This window comes from Brienomyrus brachyistius, chromosome 3, assembly GCF_023856365.1.
Source record: "Brienomyrus brachyistius isolate T26 chromosome 3, BBRACH_0.4, whole genome shotgun sequence".
Lineage (NCBI taxonomy): Eukaryota > Metazoa > Chordata > Actinopteri > Osteoglossiformes > Mormyridae > Brienomyrus > Brienomyrus brachyistius.
In genome coordinates, this window is record NC_064535.1 from 37122610 (window position 1) to 37150121 (window position 27512).

At 52.3% G+C, this 27512-nt stretch overlaps 1 protein-coding gene across 1 annotated transcript in view; it reads right to left on the reverse strand.

Annotated features, from left to right (window-relative positions):
* LOC125739446 (cGMP-inhibited 3',5'-cyclic phosphodiesterase A-like) overlaps window positions 1-27512 on the reverse strand; it is a 53184-nt gene that overhangs the window by 16997 nt on the left and 8675 nt on the right. The gene's annotated exons all lie outside the window — the stretch shown is intronic.

Genomic DNA, 27512 nt, shown 5'->3' on the forward strand with positions numbered 1-27512 from the left:
CCGCTTTGCGCAGGGCGGGAGCGACGGCGGGGTTCTCGCTTTCTGTAATTCTGCCTGCATTTCCTGTGGGTCCAGCGCAGTTCAGAAGCTGGTACTGGAGGAGTCTGCGGTTCCCCAGGACCAGAAGATGCAGTGATGGTCGGAATTTGGGGGGGATGGGGGGCTGGCGGTCTTGGCTGGTCTCTGTAGTACTCTCCCACCCATGGGGGCCTTGGGCTGCCCTCCCCAATGACACTCTGCCAACCCAAAGGCAGTAATCAGGACTATTGTTTAAAAAGAAACTTCACCGACATCCCATAATATTGTACATTTATTGCTGAAGGGCAGCAAAAAGGTAATAAAAGTAGCTTTTGGCTCACAGTGAGACAGCAAGGATTAAACATCAGAAAGGCACGTATGCGGACGGCTTTATTAATATCACTGTACAGGGAGGCTGTTCTGGCAGGGAGGGGGCGCCGCACATGCAGCGATAAAAATCTGAGGCTTTGCAGAACTCATAAACTGCAGAGATCCTCCCAGAACTCCAAGGATGCAAATTGGGAGAGTCCTCTCCCCAAGGTACGGGACTGGCAAGAGATCATCACGCTGCAAACACAATATCGTTGTAGAAATTCACCTTCCGTGTTCAAACTGAGCGTTTTTCAGAGCTGAGACCCACATTTATTTTAACGCTCAGGCGTTCGGACAGCATCCCGCTCTTTATGTACCCCCATCCTCCCCCCCCCACCTACCTACCCCATTAAGAAGTTTGGCTCCTGGGCCACGTCCCTCATGGACCGCGCCCAAAGTGAGTCTGTCTGCTCTTAACGAGGCAGCGAGCTGTGGGAGAATTGTAATTACGCTACGCATTACCTCAACCTCCCCGGAGGCATGACTCACTCGGGCTGGCGGAGTCGGGGCACCGGAGCCTAATTTCCGGGGCCTCGTTAAGCCTGACCGCTCCCACCAATAGGCACATCTCTCCTTCCCCGCAGCGGCGAGGAGCTCACTCTGGGGCTGCTGTTACTTCACGGCCTGTGGTTGGCAATGCTACCTGAGACGGGAATGTTCTAGATGTGAGATGGCTAGCTCTCTGCCCGTGACTTTCTCAGAAGAGAGGGCAGCTAGCTCAGTGGCTGGATGACCGTGAACATGTGACCACAGGGCGGCAGGGCTAAGTCCCAGGACGGAGGAAGTCTGTGTCCCTGAGAATGTGTGACATTGCTCAGGTCACTTAGAGTCACTAAATCACACGGGATCAGAGTGACACTCCAGTGCTTCTCGCTTATGATCCAGGACTCGCGATTTGATGACAAACTCAGAGGGCGACATCGGACAGGGCAAGACCAGATGTGCTTTTTCACTCATAAAGTCACTTTGAGGCTAAATAAAGCCAAATAAATAGCTAGCGAGTAGAGTGAAAAGACTGCAGTTAGCTAGCTGGTTAGCAGAACACGCCGCTTCAGTATCTCCCAAATAACGAGTGCGGCCAGCAGGGGGCCCCAAACCTCAGGGGCTCCACGCATGTGTGTGGCGTGAGTGTTGGTAAATGCCAGCTCTGGTTTGGAGACCCCAGTGTGGGTCAGGGATGGACGACACCGGCGCTCTGGTGAGGAAGCCTCCTGTAGCTGGGTCACCGCAAAACACGGCTATGATGGCACTACGCACACACCTGGCCAAAATTCCTACGTTTACAGCATTACTGTGCTGGCCGGCTCTACACAGGGATGCAGGGTTATCATTCTGCTCACCGTCTGGGACTTTCTGATGAAATTTCCTGTCATGGCTGTGGGGGGGGGGGGTGAGCTCCCTGTCACATTCACGCTGGTTTCCTGTATTCACGGTTAGTTCAAAGGGTAAATGATACTTTCACACGTTCCAGCTGCATTCCAGACATACTAGGCTTATATTCTAAAGTCCCTCACCTTTGCTTATTTTAAAGGAAGCTGTTAACTAGCACCAGACACAAACCATGTACCCAAAAGATAAACTTTCTTACACTCAGCCTGACAGGGTGGGTATTAATACCAGACATTTCTGAGGAAATGTGGCCTGGAGCCGATGGGTAAACCTTTCCCTGGACCGCAGGATTACTGAGGCCTCTACATTTTCAAGTCACAGGGTCTGCTGGTGATAGACAGTGAGTATTCGTGCTTTTTACTAAGTGTTGGTTCTGTTTCCCGAACTGGGAGGATGCTTCTGCTGTTCACAAGCAGAAAGTGAGGCTTGTACACACACACACACACACACACACACACATACACACACACAGCCATCAAGCACTTTACAGGACTCGTCTGTACCTCCCCAGAAATCGGCTGGCTGTATAAAGACTGTAACACAGTAGGGCTGAACCAGTCCGAGGTAAAACAACAGGAGAACAGCTGTTCTCCTGTGTGTCAGGATCAGCCTCTCCTCAGGATCAGCCTCTCCTCAGGATCAGCCTCTCCTCTGTCCTGCCTGTCATTTCCCTGTTTGGCCAGCTGATGTCGCTGGATATCCTGTTCTGCGTTCCCCTACTTGTCCCCTTAGCTTTAGCACCCTTCATAGTCACTAGTGTGTGTTCCTCTACTCCACAGGCCACTGTGTGGCTAAATGGGCTCAGCGGATGGCTGGCCAAAGACTGGCCTCACCTTGTCGGACATTCTGTGCCCAGGTGTTGTGCAGATCGTGTAGATCGTGTAGATCTTCTTATCTGTGTCTTTAAGTTCCTGCTCTTGCCCTTTTCCTCAGTTGCTTGTCGCATTTGATTCCTGCATGTTTGCTGTATGTGTTACTAGCTTTGTTAGACTGTCGTAGAGGTTTGCTTGTGTCCCCTTTGCTCTCCTCACGTGCAGCTCCAGCCCTTGTTTGTCATTCACCCTTCCTGCCTGATTCTGACCTCTCATGGTCCTTTTCGTCTCCAGTGTCACCCTGTCCTCATATCCCAATAAAAACCCCTTGTCACCCAGCTGCACCATGGACTGTCCCTTCTTCTATCATGCTCCACCTAAGTCTCATTCTGGGGGGGGTCGACTGCCATAGTGTACTCTGATGTCTGTAGTCTTCCTCCCTCTTCCTCTTTGTGGTCACGTTCCTGACAAGTCTCAGCATTCCACTCATTCCGTTTATCCGTGTCTGGGCTCCGACATCCAGAAGCTGCCGACTCCTCAGACTCGCGTCAAGAGATCCGTAGAAGGATCGTGAGAATGGACGTCACTGAGACGTGAGTGTGTGTGTGTGTGTGTGTGTGTGTGTGTGTGTGAGAGAGACCTCAGCTTCGGTTTTGGCACAGGCAAACATGACACTGATCGTAATGAGGTAAAACATGGTGCCTCTTGTTAAGAACACACAGTAAAGCAGATATTGGATGCATCTAAACCTAGGATTGCGTTCCCCGTAGAGACCCTTCATGAGATCAGCAGGAGCCACAAAATGCTGTTTTATTGTACTTTGTAGCAAGTCTGAAAGTGCATAAATGAGAGACAGATAATTAAGGAAATAAGGGATAAATGTTTTGTTGTAGTTCTTAGTTAGTTTAAACAAGTGACTGAAATGTATTATTTACAGATGCTCTTTACGTGCCTTAACGTGAGGTATGAGACCCACGTTGCTGCTTTGCCCGAAAGTGAACAATGTTTCAGTCACACTGCAAACAAAATTAGAAATTGCAGCTGTTTAAAACGTCTTTTCAAAATGGAACCAAGCTGGCTTCAAAAAGGGGAAAAAAGGAAAACAAACAAAATAAAGGACAGAGGTGTGAATCACATGGTTATAATGGCAGACTGATTTCCGGACTCTTCTCTCAGTGTGCGAAGCGGAGCCTGGCGATGAAAAATAAAACCTCACATTGTGCCAAGATGAAGGTGTGACTAAGCTGCCACATTCCACTTATGTGCTTTATTAGATTATCATACAATGTTTTACTTTTATATGCATCAATATTTAACATTACAGGAAGGTACATACCGCAGGGACTTGTCCTGTATCGCAAGTAAACAAGCTATAATACACCTTAATTCAATGCTTATACAGTAAGACTGACTAGAATCGGTAGGAACATCAAGCAAGTGAAAGATATTCAAATATCCAAAGATATTCTGATATTCAAAGATCAGAAAAGGTCAAACCAAACTGCGGCGTATGGAACGCTGACCAGATAGACAACACTGTCTGGGAGTTATGTGTGTTAATGGAATCATCTAGAGAAGATGCCTGTGTCCTTACACACATGCTGGTCACAAACGTCTGTGATGATGTCATCTTGTGGCTCAGTGCACCCCCGATCTCCCCCCCCCCCATCATCTCAACACCCCGGAGCTTGTAACAGGAATCACACACCAGGCCCACTGTGCCTTTTCTAGAACAATCTGCAGGCTTCCTGGTGCAGGTCGGCCACCTCTTGCCACAGAGGGGCCTGAACGAGGCAGATTCCTGCTTTATTTACCTGCTTTATTTAATGCTCCACATTTTACTGATTTCATACAGGAAACACTGATTTTTCCTGAAGACCCTCAATATCCTGCTGCCATCTGGTTATAAATTAGAACTGATGCCCCCCCCCCCCCGCCCCCCCCACCCCCCCGGCATGTAAGTCCAAGCCCCAAGGGCATCAGCGCCTCCTACGTGTCACCGTGGTCATTACTGCATCTCGCCGTGTCCAGTATCTCTCCACAGCCCCAGGCAGCTGTTCGTAACGCAGTGTGAGCGTCAGCACTGCAAGTCTGCCATTTCCTGCATCCCCCCCCCCCCCCCCCCAACTGAAATTAACCTCCCCACTCTGCATTTCTCTGTTAGGAGCGGTGCAATGCCACAATTGGCCAGCAGGACCACCTCATCCAACCTGCCTTGGATCTTATCATCAGCTGGGGGGGAGACAGTGGAGGGGGGGGCTTGATGCACTGTGTAGGTGAAGTGGGTGCGTACAGAACGCCCCTCATTCTCCGCACTCTCCAAAGTCCTCTCAGAACAGGCCGGTTTCCGCTCAAGGCCTCTGTTGAGAGAGGTGCTGGCTGTTTCCATAGCAACCAGGTCCTACAACCTAGATAGCCCTCTCTGTAGATGAAAACCCATATCACACATGGTACACGCATCACAGAATAACCCTGCCTTTGACCGAACGCTGCCAGCCCTCCGAGTTAAACGTTAGCATTGTAGTTGCCGCTCTCTAAGCGGTGATTCAGAAAACACCCTAAGTGTGGAGCAGGTGGACAGCTGGCCACTTGTTATTCAGGAACCAAACATAAACAGGCCCGTCTAAGAAGCTTTAACCGCAGAAGACAGAAAAATGAAGCAGGAAACTACACAAATGAGCAGAGATCAAACCGTAACCCACAAAAGCAAACAGAGCCTCTGCACAAGATGTCAGAAGAATGAGCCCTCTCTCGGTAATTGGTCTGATCTGGCTTTCAGCTCAGCTAGTTCCCTTTCAATCAGCCTAAAGACTTCTGGCTTTCTGGGCCCAGCTGAGCTTCAGTCTTGCCCAGCCGGAGCGAAACGAACAAACCTCAGGCAATCGCAAATGATCCGTTACAGGCGATTCACTTCCTGGCGAGAGCACATGCTGCATGAGAGGGACGCTGCAAAACTGACACGAATGACCCTGAAATCTCAAAGCACAGGTGGGGTTTCATCGTAGCACACGACCAGGCCGATGAGACGCCTGCTGTGTCACTTAAGAGGTGCCTTCATGGGGGATCGAGACGTTACTGTTGCTGTTTGAACGTCTGCCGTACAACACTGTGAAAAACATGAAAATGTGCCGAATTAAAATGAAACAATAACATTTTCCAAAAGCACCGAATTCTCGGCAGACATGCTTTGCAGTATAACTGATCCGACACGAAATATCGGCCAGCGCCGAATTTCATCTGGTGTCGGCGTGAGGTGGCTTGTCTGCGTCCAGACCACCAAGGCGGAAAGAGAAAGCCAGGAGGGTCCTGGAAGATGGAGCAGAGTTATATCCCCAGGGTCAGAGTGACAGCGTTCCTTCAGGGCGTTTGAGGATTCACTCCAGTGTGGTTAGTCCGGGCGACAGACTAGCTGGGTGGTGGTAGCACACGCCAGTCCTCTGGTGACCTTGGCAGAATCAAGGAAAACGACAAACCGAATGTCCCCTCCCATCACTCATTACATCTCCCACTGACCCCTGGCCTGCCTGTCCGCTCACAAGCAATTTTGGGTTCATTATTTTTGGCATCCTTTCTTACTTAAAACATGCTAATTAACCTCACAAACCCCTTTTTCCAGGAAATTGTACTGAATATATTCCCATAGGAGGGCATTACCAGGAGTGCAGAGCATAGTATTCCATAAATCCCAAACTCCACACTCTCTCACTGGGCACTGGCTGGGAGAGAGGGGCTTCTCCAAAACCAACGTATTTTCGGGCCAAATGCAAATATTTATGCAGTCCGACCTGTATGTAACTTTCCTTTACATTAGCGACTAAAAATGCTTCCTGCGATCTTAAGGATGGAGGAATGCGTGGTGGGGAATGTGGGGGAGCCGATGGGGGGCTCGTTAGCAGTCGCGTCCCTGCAGGAATGAAAAGCGGAAAGCTCGGCGAGAACCACACGATTCACATGGCCAGGATCTCCCACATGGGACCTAAAGAAAGGGCAGGGGCGAGCTCCTTCTTGGTCGCTATCTACCCCACCAATGAAAAAGCAGAATAGACAAGTGTGTGAAAAGGTGTCGGCTGCCTGTCATCAAAGAGGCCTGTTGTCCGAGCCCTTACTCGCCCAACAAGGTGAGGTGACGTTCTTCACAAGTCTGCAGCCAGTTTGTGTAAGGACAAAATGGACATGCCTGGGGCAGCTGAGAGGAACAAAAAGTGAAGGACAGGAAGTGAATGAGAGGATGTGAAGGACATGAAGTGAAGACCAAGAAGTGAAGGACAGGAAGTGAAGGCCGGCTGCTATCCACATGCAAATTGAGAGGGCAGGCCACTTGCCAGAGCACATGGGCAGGACAGAAAGTGTTTACATCCGGAAATAGCCACTGCCAAGGACAGAAGGGAGTGTACACCGAGTCCGAGTCGATAAATAAACAGTTTGGGATGAAGTGGACACTTCTTACTTATGGTCAACAGTTAAAAAGAGGCGATATTTTATAGAGCGATATTAGCTGAAGGAAGCCAGCAGGCTGTAGAGAGAGGCTTCCACAATCTCCTGAAGGAAGCCAGCAGGCTGTAGAGTGAGGCTTCCACAATCTCCTGAAGGAAGCCAGCAGGCTGTAGAGAGAGGCTTCCACAATCTCCTGAAGGAAGCCAGCAGGGCAGTAGAGAGAGGCTTCCACAACTCCTGAAGAAAGCCAGCAGGCTGCAGAGAGAGGCTTCCACGATCTCCTGAAGGAAGCCAGCAGGTTGCAGAGAGAGGCTTCCACGATCTCCTGAAGGAAGCCAGCAGGTTGCAGAGAGAGGCTTCCACGATCTCCTGAAGGAAGCCAGCAGGCTGTAGAGAGAGGCTTCCACGATCTCCTGAAGGAAGCCAGCAGGCTGTAGAGTGAGGCTTCCACAATCTCCTGAAGGAAGCCAGCAGGCTGCAGAGAGAGGCTTCCACAATCTCCTGAAGGAAGCCAGCAGGCTGTAGAGAGAGGCTTCCACAACTCCTGAAGGAAGCCAGCAGGCTGCAGAGAGAGGCTTCCACGATCTCCTGAAGGAAGCCAGCAGGTTGCAGAGAGAGGCTTCCACGATCTCCTGAAGGAAGCCAGCAGGTTGCAGAGAGAGGCTTCCACGATCTCCTGAAGGAAGCCAGCAGGCTGTAGAGAGAGGCTTCCACGATCTCCTGAAGAAAGCCAGCAGGTTGCAGAGAGAGGCTTCCACGATCTCCTGAAGGAAGCGAGCAGGCTGTAGAGAGAGGCTTCCACAATCTCCTGAAGGAAGCCAGCAGGCTGTAGAGAGAGGCTTCCACAATCTCCTGAAGGAAGCCAGCAGGCTGTAGAGAGAGGCTTCCACAATCTCCTGAAGGAAGCCAGCAGGCTGTAGAGAGAGGCTTCCACAATCTCCTGAAGGAAGCCAGCAGGTTGCAGAGAGAGGCTTCCACAACTCCTGAAGGAAGCCAGCAGGCTGTAGAGAGAGGCTTCCACAACTCCTGAAGGAAGCCAGCAGGCTGTAGAGAGAGGCTTCCACAATCTCCTGAAGGAAGCCAGCAGGCTGTAGAGAGAGGCTTCCACAATCTCCTGAAGGAAGCCAGCAGGCTGTAGAGAGAGGCTTCCACAACTCCTGAAGGAAGCCAGCAGGCTGTAGAGAGAGGCTTCCACAATCTCCTGAAGGAAGCCAGCAGGCTGTAGAGAGAGGCTTCCACAATCTCGTGAAGATACCTGGCAGCTTACATTCTAGATTTACCTACATGTTATACAGGTTGCTCTTATCCACAGAGACGTAAAGATCATCCAGATCAAAATGTCTGCAGAGTCAGCCATTGGCCGCCTGCCATGCTCCATTTTAAACGAGTACATCATAAAGCAACACCGAGTAAGCGTCAGAAAAGATGAAGATGACAGCAGGACTGCTCTGACATCATATGTGGGTGGGAAAGGGAGGGTGATCTCGCTTGACCCAGAGGGACTGGCCAGGGCCAACGGGAAAGGAAATCGCTGTTTAGGGGTTACATTCTCGCTTAATGCAAGAATGTCATTTCAACGACACCTGACGTTAACCAGCAGAATGCTGATACACACACACACACACACACACACACACACACACACACACACACACATCTCAGTTGTATGTTTTAAACTTTTAACCATCACTTTACTTAGAAAGTTGTTTCTTCTAAACTTCTTCCTTGCAAAGTCATTTGCAGTGCAGCCTAAATTAATCTGGGATAATTACCAAATTGTTTTTGCCAAGGAATCATTACAATCAAGACTCTGTATGAGACAAACAGCATTCATGCAACCTATGGACACGTTCATCAAGGCATCAATCCATCAAACCGGAGTCTCATCCACAGTCCCACCCTCCATCATCCCTCCATCATCCACACACATCCCCATCATCCCTCCATCATCCACACACATCCCCATCATCCCTCCATCATCCACACGCATCCCCATCATCCCTCCATCATCCACATGCATCCCCATCATCCCTCCATCACCCACATGCATCCCCTTCATCCCTCCATCATCCACACGCATCCCCATCATCCCTCCATCACCCACACGTATCCCCATCATCCCTCCATCACCCACACGCATCCCCCATCATCCCTCCATCATCCGCACACATTCCCATCATCCCTCCATCATCCACACACATCCCCATCATCCCTCCATCATCCACACACATCCTTCATCATCCCTCCATCATCCACACACATACTTCATCACCCCCCATCATTCACGCACGCCCCCATCATCCCTTCTTCATCCACACACTCCTCCATCATCCCTGTATCATCCACACACCCCTCCATCATCCACAGAGACAGATGAGTGCACCGCCAGCATGGGGTTGGTGTTGAAGCTCAGAGCAAAACCCCTACGACTGCTGATGACCACCCTCGTTAGCACGATGCTAAAAATAAAGATAAAGCTCTCCACGAGCCTCCCCCTCCCCCCGGCTTTCCATTCAGTTACACAGAGGCGGGGCTATAATTCAATTTAACAGTGAGGCTTGCTTTACAGAGCCCCCTTCACAGTTTAATGGGCTCCACAAGGCTGGAAACTTTATGCACTCTAATTAACAGGCAGTAAGGTCTCCGGCAGGCGTCGTAAAGCAGTTTTCCACACCCCCCGCCCCGGAGCCATGGGGGTGCCGTGGCAGGGTGAGCAGGCTTAAATCCATAAACACCACAACAGCTTTACCATCATCTGGGCAGCAGGTGACGTGTTGGTGAAGAAGACAACCTTCACTTTCCCTAGGAAACAATCCAAGAACAAGCCTTTTCCCCTGAGGCGCTTAGCTATAAAATACCTCGAAGCTTGTTTAAATATTTAAATAAGACTCTTATAAATACAAAATGTTTGTCATGGCTTTTTGAAGCGCTGCTCGATACCCAGAGGCCGAAAGGGGTGTACTGGCATAACCCAATGCCACCATCAGCAGTGATCATGGGCTAACCTTTGACCTCTAATCCTAGGAGGTCAGAGTTTGTGATGTACAGGAGTGCACAGACTGGGGGCCGATCAGATACAGGGGTAGCATGGGAAGGCGGTGAGGCTTGGTGGGTCTCAAAGGGCCTCCTGGAGAAGATGCAGGAGCTCAGATGCCATCTCGAGATGGACACCACCCAGTCACCCCCCCCCGGTGTGGAGCTCAGCTATTAGGTAATGATCTGATTTCAGACTCTAATTAGATTGCTTGCTTTCCTCACGACCCTGATGTCCGCTGGTGTGATGTCACAGGTCACACAAGGTCGCCCCTTGCGACTTCACCGCTCGGACCCTAAAATACCGGTATCGCTCTCGCCCGCTAAATTCCCTCCCTGGCTCGGATCACCCAATCAGGAGTCACGTGCCTCCCCTACCACAGCCCAGCTTCAGCCAACAGGGGGATCATCTTGCTGGGTGGGGTCTTTCAGAAAGCAGCACATCGGCCAGGGCGGCGCATCCGATTTCTTTCCCTGGCATAAATGGCGAGATTCTTCTTCACCATGAGTGGATCATCTTAAATTCTCTTAAAGTCTCCATTCTCATGTTTATAGCCCGTGACCAACAGCGCCCCTCGCTGTTCACATATGGAGAGGGTTTTAAGTTTACCGAGTTAACTTGTACTTACTTAACAACCTTCTGTTAAAATAATTCAACTCGGAAGAGTCTTCTCTGGTAATTGTATCCAGTCATTCATTCTTACACTAAAACTAGATCCACAGCCACTGGGTTGTGGGTTAAGTCTTTATTCTAATTTCCATTAATGGAGATCAGGTCCAAATGCTGATGGTTTGCATTGTATCAGAAGCCCAGTGTGGCTCCACAGGCAAACGTCTTCATTAGTGATACACTCACTTTAATTGCTTTACTGTGCCTATGAACCAATGGCATTTATCATCCCGGCTGGTAGAGCATTGCGTTTTAATTTCCTTTCCTGAATATTCTTTTAAATTTTCACAGCAATTTTCTCAGAAATGGTTAATCGGGTATAAATTGCAGTGAGCTCACCCGCTCAGGGGCGGAACCTCCTGCCACCATCTCGCCCGCTCAGGGGCGGAGCCGTCAGCCACCATCTCGCCCACTCAGGGGCGGAACCGTCGGCCACCATCTCGCCCACTCAGGGGCGGAATCGTCGGCCACCATCTCGCCGGCTCAGGGGCGGAGCCGTCGGCCACCATCTCGCCCACTCAGGGGCGGAGCCGTCGGCCACCATCTCCCCCGCTCAGGGGCGGAACCGTCGGCCACCATCTCGCCGGCTCAGGGGCGGAGCCGTCGGCCACCATCTCCCCCACTCAGGGGCGGAACCGTCGGCCACCATCTCCCCGGCTCAGGGGCGGAGCCATCGGCCACCATCTCCCCCACTCAGGGGCGGAACCGTCGGCCACCATCTCGCCGGCTCAGGGGCGGAGCCGTCGGCCACCATCTCGCTGGCTCAGGGGCGGAGCCGTCGGCCACCATCTCGCCCGCTCAGGGGCGGAGCCGTCGGCCACCATCTCGCCGGCTCAGGGGCGGAGCCGTCGGCCACCATCTCGCCGGCTCAGGGGCGGAGCCGTCGGCCACCATCTCGCCCGCTCAGGGGCGGAGCCGTCGGCCACCATCTCGCCGGCTCAGGGGCGGAGCCGTCGGCCACCATCTCGCCCGCTCAGGGGCGGAGCCGTCGGCCACCATCTTGCCCGCTCAGGGGCGGAGCTGTCAGCCACCATCTCGCCCGCTCAAAGGGTGGAGCCGTTAGCCACCATCTTGCCCGCTCAGGGGCGGAGCCGCCCACTTCCTAGGAGTGACACACCTTGGAAGCCTGAGGGAAAGCTGCTGTTGCTGGGGTGTGACATGGAGAGCCCAGTCTACCCCTCCTCGATCCTCTACATTTCCTGACCACGGATACAGAACTCCACCACCGCGGTCAGGAACTCGTCACGGCTAACGAGGTCCAGAAAGGGCGACAGTGCTCCACTGCATTCAGCCTGGATTCCTGCCACTCCGTGATGAAGTGACCAAAATCCGATCCCAGCAAGTGGAAGGTGATGAGACATGGGAGGAATTCCGCACTGGTGGACCAGCGCTGCGGTAGGGCTGGAGTTGGGGTCCGAGTTGGCATTACCCCCACCTGGGGGCCTGCCCCCTGACAGTGTGGCACTGGGCCACTTCACCTCTGAATGGCTGGCACAACCCCAGAACCCAAGATCCACCCCCCAGCTCCACTTCATTGGTTTGCCCCAATAGGGCTCTTCTCCCAATGGACCTAAATACATTGTTGACAGTGCAGGTCTAGGCGACAAACTGCAAGGCCAGTAACACTCAGAGTGGCGAAGTTACACTCTGTGCAAAACCATTCCTAAAATTCATATTAGAACAATGCTACAACCACTGTTCTGCTGGAAGGTCACCGGTTCAAATCCCAAAGTAAGTAGAGTGATGTCACTGTTGGCTCCTGATCAAGGCTGTTAAATCGTAATTGTTCCAGGGACTGTCTGACCCTCCACTCCCAATTGTACCACAACCCAGAGTTTTTCCAAAGAACCCCATCCGGTATTTTCTGAACTCTCTCCCATTTTCGTTTTCCTATACTGACATTCCAATTACAATCATGCCCCCCCCCCACCCCCAATAAGACCGCCCTAAGAATCCTTCCCTCGCCCAGTCAGTGAATGCCGCAGGTCTGAGCTGAGGCGCAGTTCCATGTACCACCTGCAGGTGGAGTTCTCATTTACTGACGCAAAGCGTAAAAAAAAAATTAAAATACGTGTAAACAGAAAAGGAGCCTGTTTGACGTCACTAACAGCTGTGTGAACTTCTGAGCCACTAGGACAGAATACATTTAAAAATATACACAAAAGAAGCAGCGATCCAGTTCTAGTTCTGCACAGGGCTTTGCACGGGAAGTTACAGTCTGTCAGCAGGAGTAGAACGACACATACTTCCTGTGCCAGACCTCTGCTGGAACAAAATCTGCTCGCCATACCACGAACAAATGTTTATCTTGGTTGGGTGAAAGCATAGCTGGGTCAACCCCACAAGGAAAACATTCAACATACAGCTGACATAATTTTCAATGGGTGCCTCTAACATGCTCAGACGCAAAGCGGGGTGTTTGCCTGCCATTAGGCACTTCTGGGTAAAATCTACGCGCATGAGTCCGCGATACTGCCATTATCAAGCGGCGCTGAATGATTAACGATTCTATAATCAAGCCTTGGATGATGCGTAATCACTTTGTGTCAGTGATGACGTATATAGGGGGCGGGACTACTGGCTCCAGCTGAAACTGATTGGCCATTAGAGTGTCCTCTCCCAGATCGCTCACTGATTCAAAACATACTATTGGTTAATGCAAAGGGTGGCCTATCTATATGAAATAAGGCCTCATTTGAAAAAGTGCTAGAACTGGCCCTGAAGGTGGCGCTGCGTTACTTCCCCTCCATAGACAAAGGTGGAACAAGGCTGCAAGCAACAGTATCCTTTATAGTGTGATCGCTCTGCGTTTCACTGATTCCAAAATAACCCCCCCCACCCCAAGAAAAGGAGAATTATTTTTGTTACGTCGCAGCAAAGTCAAGGGGCGACTTTTGTATTTTTTTGTGCCTGTGATGTCAGAGTTTTGTTAAACACCACAGTACATCATCATCCAAACAAAGGGGGATGGTCTAATTTTCGCAGAAAATGTGTATTTGCATCTGTCTTGGGATGGGGGGAGGGGCAACTCCACAGGGAACAAAGTATGATTCCCTCTGCAGCTGACCCGAGCCCAAAGCACGCGACGTGACGTTCATTCCAACTAAGCTTCAGCTTCCTCTCCATCCTTAACAGCAAACAGACCCATCTGAAGCCCAGCTTCAGAACACACCCAGAGGTCAAAGAAAGCAAACCCCCTAGTGAATACCTCAGGTAATAAAAGAATTAAAAACTTATTAAAACCGAAACGTGTTTGAACATCGTAATTAAACAAAAGTAGCTGAGTTTTACACAGAAATTCTCCACCAGCTCCTTTTAAAGTGTTGACCTGTATATGAAACCTTTGTATGCGTATAGAGTCCAGCTGCAGCCTAACACCGCCCCCCCCCCTGCCAATAAATAGCCCTCCCAAGAGTGCAGTTCCAGCCCCCCCAAAATGATAAAAAGCCCCGCTTAGCTCCTGACCGTGTTGTCTAATGTTTAACACATTTGCCCTGGGCTGCGTCTATGTGGGTCATTTACGTCATCGCTGTCGCCGCGGTGGGCCTGGCAGGGCGACGGCGGGGGGGGGGGGGGGGGGGGGGGGGGGGGCAACAGGGGGATCCAGGCCCTCCCCCCTGCTTCACATCAGCGTTGCTATCTGAGAGTACCGACTTCGCTTCTCTGTCCTCACAGGCTCCGCCCCAAATCCTGATCTACCAATCAGGATAAATTCCCCATCATGATCCCTTTTTTGGTGCTGAATTTATGTACATCTAGTGCACTAACAAGCGCAGAAAACTGGGTTAATTGACATGTTCCTGCACGCACATGATCTTGCTTAAAATGTTCAAACAGGGAGTTTTGCTGACAGGCCATTACAGCAAACACTGTACCACGACACAGGTCACAGGGGACGCAGGGGAACTGTGTGGAAATTCACTTCAGATGCATAAATGAAAATTTCCAGCTCCTACAGAAGTGGAATTCTAATCCACACATGGGAACATGTGCTTTTAGCACGTGGCCCAGGAAGGCTCTGAAGTCCCAGCGGTATTTCTGTTGTGTATAATGCCGCAGTGATCTCTCTACTGCAGTGTTTCACAATCTGATCCTCAGAGACATTGCATGTTTTTGCTCCCTCTCAGCTCCCGGTAGGTTCAATAGGGAGTAAAAATGTGGACTGCCTGTTAGGGAATTGGCAGGGAGCAAAAACCTGGCCTGTCGGTGAGTCCTGGAGGACCAGACTGGGCAATACTGCTTCACAGGTGTATTTCCGCAGAGTTCTGGGACGTCAGTGACGTCAGAAAGTGCTCACACGTAAAACAGACTTTTAAAACATTTAGCCAGCGATTAAGAGAGGGGATCCATGAATGAATACCGAATCCATACTGAATGAACATATCTGCAGATTGCTGAGCTGTAATTACAGCCACCCAGACATAAATCACGCTGCACTGGGCAGGGCGTCAGGAAAACTAATTAATCACACTGCTGTGAAGACCCGAATTACATCTTATTCAGGAGAAAAACCGACTGATTTAAAACTTTATGTTGAAATAAATAGTACGGGCTGACATTTGTAATGTAGGAGTGTTGTAAGGCAGCTAAATGCTTGGGCTGGAGAGAGGCTTTTTTCTCCGGAGAGAGGACGGTGATTTATTTAGTGGGTTTTAGTGGGAGACCTTGAGCCAGGTGTCCTCACATCTTAGGCACGGGCCTCTCCTGAGGGAGCCAAAGCAGGACTATAACCCTAACATCCATCCAGAACAGCCTGCAAACCTGGATCGGCATTTGGGCGTAACAGGAAAAAGTCCCAACAGAAGATAAATGTGCTGTATTACTTCAACGAAGACATCGTCGTCATAGGAAAAGATAAAGTTCATGTTGGGTGCCAGTTGCAACATTGGGCATGGTCCGTGTTATCACTGGAAAGTTCTGGAAAACCTACTGTTACGCGGTGTGCTTACCATGAATTCATGTAAACACTGCTCAGAATTCGCGGACAGCGTCGGCTCACATCCCAGTCGCCACAGCATAACCCCCCTGCCCACCCCTGTTTACTTCTCACACAGCCCAGCAATATCAGTAGCCGCTAAACCGCCGAGTCTCCCCACACTTCTGGCAGCTATTAGGGTTTCACGAGGTTTACTTAAAAGACATTCGTTTCCTCAATCTGCTCGGCCGCTTCACAGCTATAGCAATGGCACAAAGTTCTCGTATACGGGAAGAATCGTTAACTGAATTCCGATCTCCGGAAGACGACACCCCCCCCTGACCCCCTGTGTTGGCTTCCAGCTCACACCTCCCTCCCCAAATCCCACCCCCGTGTGATCCCTGCTTTCGGAAACCCACTCTCAGGACGTTGTCGGGAAAGAGCGGGCACAGCCTACGGTCCGCGGCCAAAGCGCAGCACGGAAGCAGCCGCACCCGCTACACGCTACACTGACATGGACCAGCAGAAGGTTCGGAAGCCTTCAGCATCTCCTGCACCTGGCAGTAACAGGAAACAGGCCGTCAACTGGCCCCCAGGGTAAACTAACGCATAAAATCTGCTGAGAGGTTCCTGCTTAGAGACGACAATGTTACGGGAGACACTCCTGATTCTCCGGAGCCTTGAAGCAGGAAACTGACAAAACTTTGGATGCTGTCCTGACACTCCCGGCACACCCCGCGTACGCAGGCTTCAGCACCCCACCCTCTTTCAAGTCGAATAGCCCCCTTTGTTCTCCACCAGGGCTGGAGGACAGGCAGACAGGGGGCAGATCTGTCCCTCTAGGAGCTTTGTTTATCTCCCAGCTCAACAGGAGCTCAGGGGAAGAGAAACCACCACAGCAATGAAGGGGAGGCGGGCTCTCCAAGGCGAGGGCCCAGCTGGACCGTGTAACGCGGTGACAGCGATGTCGGGGGCGGAGCCTGCGTGGCTGCTCTCCTTCTTATGATCCTGGCAGGCACAGAGGAGTCCTGCTGGATTTCAGTAGGAGGGTAAGCCTGCACCGCGCCAGTAGGCCTGGGACAGGACCACCCAGTGTGGTTTATGTACAGGACTACCCCCCCATGAAGAGACAAACTGGGATGTTTTAAACCAGTAAAACATTTCCGTGTAATATAATATGTTCTAGCAAACATTTTTCAATTATCCAGACTTTCTGGATGTCTGTGTGTGTGTGTGTGTGTGTGTGTGTGGTGTGTTGTTGTAATTATTACATTATGGCGATCAGGTTTCACCACAGTGTGATTAAAAGCCTGTAACTTTTCACCGTCTGGTGACTTGTTTTTGTTGCCCACAAGGGGAAACTCAATTGTATAAAAATCTATACTACAATAAAAAAAATTACAAATGTTCAAAAGCAGCAGCAGCACCTTGGTGACCATGGGGGGGCAGCGTCATGGAGACGACGATCGCAGCCCGGTGCGTCCCACCACAAACTCCTGAGCCCCCGCTGGACTTCCCCAAGCGGGGTGGGGGGGGACTGGATCCAAAGTCTCTCGCCTGGCGACTCAGACGTCCAAAATCCTCTGTTTATTGTGAAAATCAGACAGACTTTCCCATATTTGGAATACCCCCCCCCATTCCCTTCGCCTGCCCTTCCCCAGAATCGGTTGCTAAGCACTAAGCTCATCAGGATACGTCTCTGTGGACGTCGGGACAGACAGGCTGAGGGAAACGGGAACAGAGCGGAGTGGGGGGCCGCGTTCCAGCCCAGCCCCAGGTGTGAATGGGCACCATTCCAACGCACCCCAAAAAGTCCCCCCCCCCCCCCCCCCCCCGATTTGAGCACGACTCGTGGATGCCATTACTCAAAACAAGGGAAGTTTACAATACCGCGTCGTGACCTCCCACCCCTGCATCAAAGACGCTCATGCTCACTGCAGCTGAGGCAACAGTCACTGCAACCTTTGCCCTGCGGCGCTCCGATCGCATTCCGGTGCGGGAATGAGGAGGAAAAACATCTTAATGAGAGAACAACAAAGAAAAAACAGGCAGAACTTAAAGATGAGAATTACGGTGGGGGGGCTATCTAACGCAGACTCACGGTCAACGGCGCAGGGCAATCAGGCAGTGATGCCCCCTACCCAGAGGACATCACCTCCTTTGGCCACGCCCCCCTGCTGGGGGATTCAAGGACCCCCCCCCCCCCCGCAGAGAATAGGTCAGCCTCCACCTCTGTCCAGCTCTAGAGGAACTGCCTGAATGTGGGGGTTGAGGTCTTTCTTACGCTGAAGGTATCCTGGTATGACCCCTTTCCACTAATAAACGCGTCGCTCAGATCCGGCCACATGGGATCGATAATGGGGGTCATTCTCAGGGAGGCGCTTTACGTCACTGTAAGCAAATGGGGTGGGGGGTGTCCCATAAAACAGAGCAGTTTGAGAGCATAAATGAACAATCTGGACAGGAGGAGCACAGGGGTGTACAGACGGGCGGCCTGGGGAGGGAGTTCCCAGAAGCTGGGCCGCTGGTCTGCTCCCCAAGAGCTCCCACAGAGTTTCTGGGTTCTGCCCAGTCTAAACAGTACCAGGGGCCACAGCACTACGAATGTTCGGGTTATGTTAAGCTTAGGGTTATGTTAATCCATAGACATTCAACAAGCACTTTATTAGGTGGATCCAGGCAGTACAGAGTAAGATCCACACACTTTTGCCTCCAGAAAGACCACTTCAAGGACTGACCAGATGTTACTTTTGCACACGGGGCCTCCCAGTTAGCCGGCCGTCTCTCCCCTGACCTCTCTCATTAACACGGTGTTCCTGGCCCCAGAAATGTCACGGGCTGCATGTTCTCTGTAAACTCTACACACTGTAGTGTGTGAAAATCCCGCAACTGCTGCTCGGCCTCAGGTAGCGGAACCACAAAGTGCGGCACCAACAATCACCCAAGCCGGGAAGCGCTCCATGCCGGCGTCCTGGCTGTAAATGAACCTCTCGCCCCTGCCAGTGTGCTCTATGTACTCAGTTACATCCACACACATCCCCGACTGCAGCATCACGCTGTTTGCATTAAACAGCAGCTGTAGCTAATAAAGCAGCCACACAGTGTATGGGAAAGACATGATATGCGGACAGACAGACCCATCCATCTCCAGCCACTCATCCTGGCTGGCAGCCCCTCGTACTGCGTAAATAGGTATACAGAAGCGGAGCAGATTCATCGTGTACATATACAGAAAGAGAGCAGATTCGCTGTGCAAATAGATCTACAGAAAGAGAGCAGATTCACCGTGCAAATAGATCTACAGAAAGAGAGCAGATTCACCGGGCAAATAGATCTACAGAAAGAGAGCAGATTCATCGTGTAGATATACAGAAAGAGAACAGATTTGCCGTTGTTAATAGATATACAGAAAGAGAGCAGATTGGCCATGCAAATACATATACAGAAAGAGGGCACGTTTGCCGTGTAAACAGAGACACAGAAAGAGAGCAGATTAGCGGCAAACGTGTTTTTCTGCTGGAGTCTGCTGCTCTGACATTAGCATGCAGCTCTGGCGGCCTCATTAGGCGGCGAGGGCGCAGTTGCTGGGGGCCTCGCCGGCTCCTCGCTGACGCCGTTAGATCGCTCTAATGGGTGCCCCCTTCCTGGCTTGCCCTGCCCCACCCCGATCCTGCAGGACCAAACAGGCGAACCGGGTCGATTCACAGGCCAGACACCAGTCCAGATGCCAATAAACAGCAGATTTATGCCTGCCCCCCCTCCAACAAACAACTGGACACTAGGGCACGAACATGCACACAGTGTACACACATGTGCAAACACACATAGCAGACCGCTTGATCAGTGTGCACAAATCAGCACATGGCCTCATCGCTATTGGTAGAGGGGTGTGTTAGGATCAGGCCTCGTGATTTATCCACGCTGGCGCCATCCCTGGTGCCCCGGCAAATGACATGTCTGAGCAATCTTGCAGCTGGTCAGATGGGTCGGGGCAGGCTTAGATCATCATGCCATGGTAAGAATAAAAGATTTTTTAGACCACCTGACCTGTCAATCACTGGCTGACCCAATAGGAAATGACAGACAACAGATGCTAAACCCGTCCACCACAGGTTTCCAGCCCTCATTATTCCCATCATCATTTAGGTGCCTTTGATTGGTCATGAATTTGCCTGCACCTGCTCCCTCCACCCCCATCTCCACCCCCCACCCTGCCCCGGCACTAGCACATCACAGTCAGACAACAGTGTGGGAATTTTCGAAAATGTTTTAATCAAGACCAAACCAGCACGACAGCGATGCAAAAAGCAAACATCTGAAGGGAAGAGCTATGAAACTTCTGACTGTTTCTCTTTGCCCATTGGATGCTAAAAAATCTCCAAGGGACACATTGATGATTTATTATTATTGTGTAATTCAGTAAATTCTCCCTAGTGTCCTTTTCTGGGTCTAGAACCTAAAACACACAAAGATCTCAGGAGGCAGGGGTGTGAAAACAAGAGTTTCCATCACGGAAAACTGCATTGGGTTAGTCCTGCAGCCCTCTCCAAGAACGCTCCGAGCACGTCTGTCCCACGTCCCAGAAAAACTCTGACAAGGTGTCCATGTTCTGGAGTCATCCAAGAGTTTGCTTTATGAGGGACAGTGTGGCACGGGTCGGTCGCTCTACATGAGCAAACGTTACGTGGGGAAAAGCGTGAGAACATGGTGAAGAGGTCACACAATAACGTAACGTTATTACGAAATAACGTAAACACACATGTACGGCAATCTGGGGAGAACACCTGGGGCGGGGAGGCTGGTGGAGGGCGGGGGAGGCGTGGAGGCTGCGGGGTGGGGGGGCCCCCCTGAAGTAAGTGGGACGCCGGCTTCCTCTGCCGCCGAGGTCGAGTGCTTCGGGACGGGTGTTAAAAATTACCTCCCCGGGCAGGGGGCCGCGCTGGGTCTCCATGGCGACGGGGCGAGCAGACTGACGTCAGAGGGCCGTATTATGTGATTACTCACAGCAGCGGGGGCGAAATGAGACAGTGCAGGATCCCATTAGTCAGTGAGAGACGGACGCGGGGGGTGGGGGGGGGTACTCAGGCGACGTCCTGCTAAAACAGGAACCCTGTGCAAGCCCTACTAAACACACACACCTCTTCGTAACACCTGTACATAACACACGACCCCACCCATCCTTCGCAGGGACGGTGAGGCTGGGGCTGTCGGGGGGGGGGGGGGGGGGGGGGGGGCATGGCGACCATTACTGGGTGGGAGACGCAGAGGCTTGGCACGCGCGGGTAAGAGTGCGTCACGCGCCTTCAGTGACATCAGAGGGCACCATTCCGGCAGCCGGCCAATCCGCTCGTGTCCCGCCGCTGCCGTCACGATTTCAGACAGATAAGGATCTGAGGGAACATTCAGGCCAGGGGAGCCTGGCAGGGTCGGCGACCGCCATCGCGCCCCCTAACCATCACACAAATCACATCCGCCCTGGTGGCGTCTCGCCTGCTTCGCCTCGCTAGCGCCGCCCCAAAAGAAACACAAAGAAATGCAACTCACACCAAATAATTTAATCAGCACAGTAATTAGGGGTGGGCAGAATATGCCCCAATACTCCCTCGGCAGATGAAACCTGGCAGAGGGATTCCACAGAGCAGCAGGGACTACAGACAGGAAGGCCCAAATGCGGAGCGTGGACCGTGTGTACAGAGTGACGTCAGGAGCCCCCAGTGCAAAAATGACGCCTCTCCCATCGCACACCCCTGCCCCCTCTCCTCACTCCATCCCTGTCAGCACTTTGCTTACCATTCGGCTCCATGAACCTTCAGGAGACACACACACACACAGACACACACACACACACACAGACACACACAGACACACAGACACACACACACAGGAGGGGTTAGACAGCCTTTATACTGGGTTGTCCAACCCCCTGCAGACTGCAGTGTGCAAATGTCATGCATGTGTGTCATGTGACATCGTAAAACTATCCATCCATCCATCCATTAGCTTGAGCTATACTGAGAGCTTCATAAATAATAGGGTAAATGCATCAGTGACAAAGCAGCTGAATATAGGAACCGATGATACTACAACTTGAAGACGACATGCCAAGACACCCACCATCGCTGCCACCAGTCCTGTGTCCAGCCATCCCAGCATGCCTCGCTCCGCTCACCCGGATGAGTTCAGGACCTCTACGGAATCAGTGTGTCTCTTGCTTCTACCCCAAGAAGTTAATCTCCTCCCTGTATGTCCATGTTTCGGACCAAACCCCCACTTTGTGGTTCAACGGCACATGACGTGGATAATTTCATGGAGCCCCCAGGGGAGCCCTTCACCGCTGGAAAAACATGACCAGAATCAGGCTGAAATTCAGGACAGGGAGCGATTAAATCATCTGGGTTTGTGACATTTGCTCATGAACGCACCTATTCACAGGCAAAAGGAATAATCCCGTATGACCTGAAGCAAGGTGCCCCATCCATTAGCGGCTTTGGAATTCAGTAACAGGGCACCACCATCAACTACGGGGTTAACATGGAGGCAGCTGATTGGTGAGGCCCCAGTGATTCCGGCCAATGAGAGTCGTTCCCCAGTTCCATTATGCACGCAGCTAATTCTCTTATGCCAACGCTGTGCTTTTAGCCATACGAGCCTGTTAATGTCGGACGTCACGTCCAGCCTTCCATCTCCCTCGGGGAACACAGAGAGACATGAGCTCGGACGGTACTGAGCTGTCAAGGCTAAGGAACGCTAAAGCTTCTGCTTCACCGGCAGAACAGGGGCTGCCATCTTCTGCTTCGCCTCTGCTTCTGCTCAGGTTAAAGAAGGGCCACTCCTTCCTCAGGATGACCCCAGAGATGCTGCTGTGTGTCTGCGTCATGCCAGGACCCCCCCAAGTCAGACGGCTGCACTCTGACATTATGCAGGACCCCATAGACACAAGCAGCTCCACTAATGAAGCCGTTCTGGAGGCCAGCCCGCTGCAGGCGTCCAGTTCATTGCCTGTGGGGCTTTCCCCCGTATCTGATTGCCATGTGCAGGACCTTCCTCGGACCGGCGGGACCCCCCCTTCCCCCCCTTTAACAATCTGCAGAGATGTCACCTTCCCACAGCTGCCCCCCCACCCCCCCCACCTGTCACTGGGAAACACATAAAGGAAGCCCCCCAATGTTACAGCGTCCTCTCGGTATAGCTATGCTACACAAGCTAAATAAATACAGAAAAGGAGGAGAAGGAGAGAGAGAGAGAGAGAGAGAGAAGGAGAGAAAGAGAGAGAGAGAGGGAGAGAGAGAGAGAAAGCTGAAACACACATGGAAACAGGGAGGTTCCTCCTCCGGTGGGGCGACAGGGCCATCACACAGGGCCATGACACAGGGCCATGACACAGAGCTATGACACAGGGCCATCACACAGGGCCATGACACAGGGCCATGACACAGAGCTATGACACAGGGCCATCACACAGGGCCATCACACAGGGCCATGACACAGGGCCATGACACAGGGCCATCACACAGGGCCATCACACAGGACCATCACACAGGGCCATGACACAGGGCCATGACACAGGGCCATGACACAGGGCCATGACACAGGGCCATCACACAGGGCCATCACACAGGGCCATCACACAGGGCCATGACACAGAGCTATGACACAGGGCCATCACACAGGGCCATCACACAGGGCCATGACACAGAGCTATGACACAGGGCCATCACACAGGGCCATCACACAGGGCCATCACACAGGGCTATGACACAGGGCCATGACACAGGGCCATGACACAGGGCCATGACACAGGGCCATCACACAGGGCCATCACACAGGGCCATCACACAGGGCCATGACACAGAGCTATGACACAGGGCCATCACACAGGGCCATCACACAGGGCCATGACACAGGGCCATGACACAGGGCTATGACACAGGGCCATCACACAGGGCCATCACACAGGGCCATGACACAGGGCCATGACACAGAGCTATGACACAGGGCCATCACACAGGGCCATCACACAGGGCCATGACACAGAGCTATGACACAGGGCCATGACACAGGGCCATCACACAGGGCCATGACACAGGGCCATGACACAGAGCTATGACACAGGGCCATCACACAGGGCCATGACACAGGGCCATGACACAGGGCCATGACACAGGGCTATGACACAGGGCCATCACACAGGGCCATCACACAGGGCCATGACACAGGGCCATGACACAGAGCCATCACACAGGGCCATCACACAGGGCCATGACACAGGGCCATGACACAGGGCCATCACACAGGGCCATCACACAGGGCTATGACACAGGGCCATCACACAGGGCTATGACACAGGGCCATGACACAGGGCCATGACACAGGGCTGCTAATGGACCCAGAGACGGGGATTCACGGGTCGGCCTGCCAGCAATGCCACAGGGTCAAACCGACGCGCTCACGCACTGTGTGAACAGCAGCCGGGGCTGTGGATGGAGAGGCTACACCCCCACGTGTTTCCGGCGTTCCTCTGTCTGGGGCGACTAGTAGGCCGGTGTGCATTGGTGCTGCGGTAACCTTGGAAACACCATAAAAAAAGACTGCATCATAAACAATATAGGACGTAAATAGGATGCACAGTCCATCCATCCATTAATCCATCCATCCATCTATCCCAGGGAAGACGGTCGACAGAATGCAGCAGTATTTACAATGGTATAAAGGCACAGAGTTTTAAACAATCAATGGTGGATTAAACAAAATGAGCATAAATAAAACATCTGTGTTTTTGTTTCACTTTCTCTGGAAGGAGTGGGGGGGGGGGTATCTAAAAGGCTTCAGCAATACCCCAACCCAGGAAGATGGCAGGCCAGGGGAGTTTCGAGTTATTGAAGAGATCAGTGGCCAAGAAACATTTAGCATCGGGGCTAATGTACTGGGGCTATAAAACCACAGGATATGGGCCCAACATCGTGGCTTCATGTGAGACGCACGCTTGCAGACGGTGGTTTTGAGGACAGGACTGGACCACTGACACTGACACTGACGAGATCAGCAGGGAGTTTTTCTGGGCCAACTGGACGAGGACAGTAGTCTTAATGCTGGAGGACAAACTCGATTACCATGGTGTTTGAAGGGCGGTGTTAGGCAGACTGCAGCCGACTACGTCAAGCCCAGCACATGCATCCTCCCCCGTTACGGTGGTGAGAAACTGATCTGGATGTGAGGATTCGGAAAAGGACACTCAGAAAGAGGAACATCAAGTTTAAGCCGAACCTGGTTTTCAGCTGATTTGATACAAATGACACAAGACAGACGATAGGCAGGGCGGGTCGTGCTCCATGAGGGAGTCTGACATCACCCGTTCACCTAAACCGCATGTTTTTGGCCCGCAGGGGGAAACCAGAGTCCCGAGAGCCAAAACACCGCACTGCCCGTGTTTGTTTAAGAGTCGGGGCTTTTTGGCCGGGGAGCAGGGCGGCGAACCGGCCGGGTCCAGGAGAGGGCTCAGCGCCCACAATCAGCCACAAAAACAAACAGTCAGCGTTGGGGGTGTCATACTGCAGCGGTACAGTGTGCCGTCCCACAGGCATGCGGAGAAGAGGGCCAGTGTTTCGTTAATGAGCGCAAGGCGAAAAAGAGACCTTTATAAACAGCGAGCAGCATCCGGTGGGCAGCAGGTCCTCTGAGCCTTGCCCCCCACCCTGAGCACCTCAAAGCTTCCGCACCCCAGGGTGGCATTGGATCACAGATCCCCTTCGCATACCCCTATGTTGTTGTCCTCTTTTAGAGGCACAGGGTTCAAACAGAAACCTCCCCCATTGCATTTAGCAGGTTTACTTCCTACCCTCAATCTATGCTGTGTGCTGTTGGGTCCCCCCCAGGACCGGCCTTACGTTAGTAGGACCATGCAGGCCCCAGTTCACAGGGGACACAGACAGTGTGTCTCATACCCGCCCTTCTCATTAGGCCAATTGGGGGGGAGGGGTTTGGGGGGGGGTCCATCAGAAGCGGAGATGGGTGGGGCTTTATCGATTTTATTGCCGCTGTTCACGTGGTTATATTATGCCAGTCCACTGGTTTTCCACCCACACAAACACAGAGACCTGCGGAGAAATGGGAACGGGAATGTGCGGGGGGAATGGAGCCCCCCCCGCAGCCGGGTGCTTAGCGCATGGCGGCGTCTGGCCCCCGCTGATTCACTCCCAAGCGGGATGGCGGCTTGTCCTGAAACAGGCTCTTCTTTTCCATTTTTTTAGCCTTTCTGGGTTTTTTTTTTAATCTTATGGCTGGAATGATTCAGGGGACTCGGTCGCGGGGGGGGGGGGGGGCACAGACAGAGGCCAGCGTGTCCCCGGGTCACATATCAGAGATCACGGTGCTCACAGCAAGCCCCCGCGTCTACCACGGAGGGGGCCAGAATTTCCCAGGGCCCCCTCCCTGCGTCAGATCAGGAAACCCAACGAGGCGCTGAGACCACTTTGTCACCAGGCTTCCCCGGACCTCAGCATTAACCAGGTTCTATGTCAGACCCCCTACTCCAGAACAGCAGAACATGGAGGCCCAGCACCCAGGCACCAGCTGGCTGTGTTTTGTGATCCTATGATTGGCTACAGAGCCAGAATCGGGCCGCCCCCTCCCACCCCCCAGAGCAGAGGTGGGAAGAGAAAAAAAAGAAAACCTTTTGGCTCCAGGAGCGAGCAGCTTCATGCAATTAGCCGCGTTACACACCCATGCACGTTTAAAGCGTGACTGCAGAGCCAAGGAACACAGCACAGCTCCAAAATGCTACCAGCTGCGTGTTACTGTGTGAATAAATACCCAGTCCGGCATCTCACATGCAAATGGCCGTGGATCCAGTTAACCAGCTTGTGCTGTAGACGTTTGACCACGCTAACCACCCACCACAGATGTTTGACCAGGGTCAGTTCACCAAGTTAACAAAGCAGCAGGTTAAAATGAGCAACTAGACTAGAGATGTGACGAGTTACTTTTAGTGAGAGTAGCTTAGTGAACAACTAGACCAATGACAAAACACCACACACAGACACACATGCACACGGTGTGGTTTTACAGGGGAAATCACGACAGTCAAACACAGAAACGGAAAGCCGGCCTCTGGAGCGTGACCCTGGGCGGGGGAGGACAGACACGCGGACAGACGCACCAGTGGCGTCTCTGCATGCCAGGCCCCCACTCGGCCTCCTGTCCGTGCTGAGTATCTGGAAGCTAAAACACACCATTGAGAGAGTAACAACGTCGGCCTTGTTGGGGTGGGGTGGGGAGTGGGGGGGGGGGGGTTGGGCTACTGACATGGATGGCCAGCAGGGAGCAGCCCTGGTTCACTGCCAGAGGAGGTTACAGCAACACAGCTGGCGGCAAGGAGGTCCACACACTCACAGACACACACACACACACAAAGACACACACACACACACACACAAAGACACACAGACACACACACACAAAGACACACAGACACACACACACAAAGACACACAGACACACTCACACAAAGACACACAGACACACACACACAAAGACACACAGACACACACACACACCACACATACCCACACATGCACTCAGTGGCCACTTAAACCTGCTTAGTATGACCATACAGAAATACACAAACAGTTCAGGTATCTTTGTTTGTTAGAAAGACGGAGGGAGGGGGGGTGGGGGGGGGCACTCTTCCAGGCCTGCCTTCTGAGGTTTACCAGCCATGTGGTTATCCACAAAAATGTTCCCACAAAGTCAGCGACGGCAAACACTAACTGGGCGAGTCACTAAATGGGCAGCCGGTAATTGCAATCACAGGTAACTGCTGTTGTGCCGTTGCTGCCACATCAGTGCCCTGGCACCAGCAGGGAAGGTTCTT